Source organism: Paramormyrops kingsleyae, chromosome 4, assembly GCF_048594095.1.
Source record: "Paramormyrops kingsleyae isolate MSU_618 chromosome 4, PKINGS_0.4, whole genome shotgun sequence".
NCBI lineage: Eukaryota > Metazoa > Chordata > Actinopteri > Osteoglossiformes > Mormyridae > Paramormyrops > Paramormyrops kingsleyae.
Genome location: NC_132800.1, coordinates 40,602,431 through 40,603,922, shown reverse-complemented (window position 1 = coordinate 40,603,922; position 1,492 = coordinate 40,602,431).

The following is a 1,492-nucleotide window of genomic DNA, read 5'->3' as shown; positions in this document are numbered from 1 at the left end:
CGGCTCTCCTACAGCGAGCAAAGTCCTCTTTTTTTGTCCATCCCTCCTCCGTGCATCAGGAAGCCGTCAGGTTAACTACGCATTTCATTGGCGTGTCACTAATGCTAAGGGGACTTTAGGTTGACACAGTTTTGTGGTACTTGGCCACGTTGCGTGATGGACTTACATTTAGGAAATTCCAACCTTCAGGGTGCATAAATAGAAAGATGGCCCACATTGTTGTGCATTTGCGGGGTGTCCAAAATGAATAGAAATGACTCTTTCATACAGCTCACCACTAAAGCCTGCACAGACAAAGGGCTGTTGGCCTGTTATTTTCCTGATTCTGCTGTCCCTGGACAATGCTTCCAGGGATCCCCCTCCCCCGCACATGACACAGGGGGCTGACTGCAGGTGACCCCGCCATCTGCCTCAGGCCCACGCAGAGCGTACCGGTTTGAGTGCCATGCATTGCATGTTAATGACATCATTCCACCGCAGCCCCACTGTCTAACATCTGCAGGGGTTACGGTTGCGGTTACCAGCACCAGATGGGACTTGTTGCATTAAGCCCTTGCCAGGAAACAGAGAGACATTTACAGTGCGACTGACAAGGTTTCTAGAGGAGTTATAAAATATCCCATAGCTGACTTTACGCTAACATGAAAAACACAAATTTCACCTTCTGTAAATGTTCCAGTCATCCTCACCTCATCAACATTAGCCTTTTAACCATGGCTGTAAATTATGGGGGTGATGGGTGGGCTGTAACCCCCCCCCCCCCCCAAGTAATCAAAACTGGCCAATACAACCCCCCCTCACAAAATCATATTGGCATGATGAATGGGTAAGGATCTCAAACCCTCCCCCCAATGTTCAATCCAAAGTTACGCCCTTGTCTATAACACCATCAGTCTGCGATGCGAGGACATCAGCTCTGTGCCTGATGGATCTGTAGGTACTTTGAGTTCCTCTGCTTTATTCGAAGTCCGTGCCTTAGCAGTGTCAGGGCTTTGACTAATGCTCCTGCTGGCTGTCCGTGCCCAGCATTACACCGAGATATCGTGGAGCAGTTGGCCATTTTTTTTGCACTGTTCGCAGCCAAGTTTGCAGCTAATGCGACAGGAATGCTAAACAGTGAACCTGATGGTTTGCCGTTCTGGGGTTGGGCCCATACCACTCAGCGTTTAGCGTTTTCGCCAGAGGGGATTACCTCACGTTTGAGTGTGCAGCTGCTTAACAAATGTCTTTATTTGTAAATGGGCCATAATGTTTATGCATTACAACACAGCTGTGCAATTTTGAAATATTGAGTCTAAGGTAATTCGAGCTTCCAGGACCTACGAAACGGTGCTGAAGTTTCCCTTTACGCAGCAGTTAATGTTTGTCGTACTTTGTTAATGATGAGAGAATATGATGCAGTTTACAGTCCCTCTGGGAATCATTACACGTTTCTGTCAGTTTTAACAGCAGAATGTACAGCGCATTCAGCTTCACGAAAGTCTGTGAATGC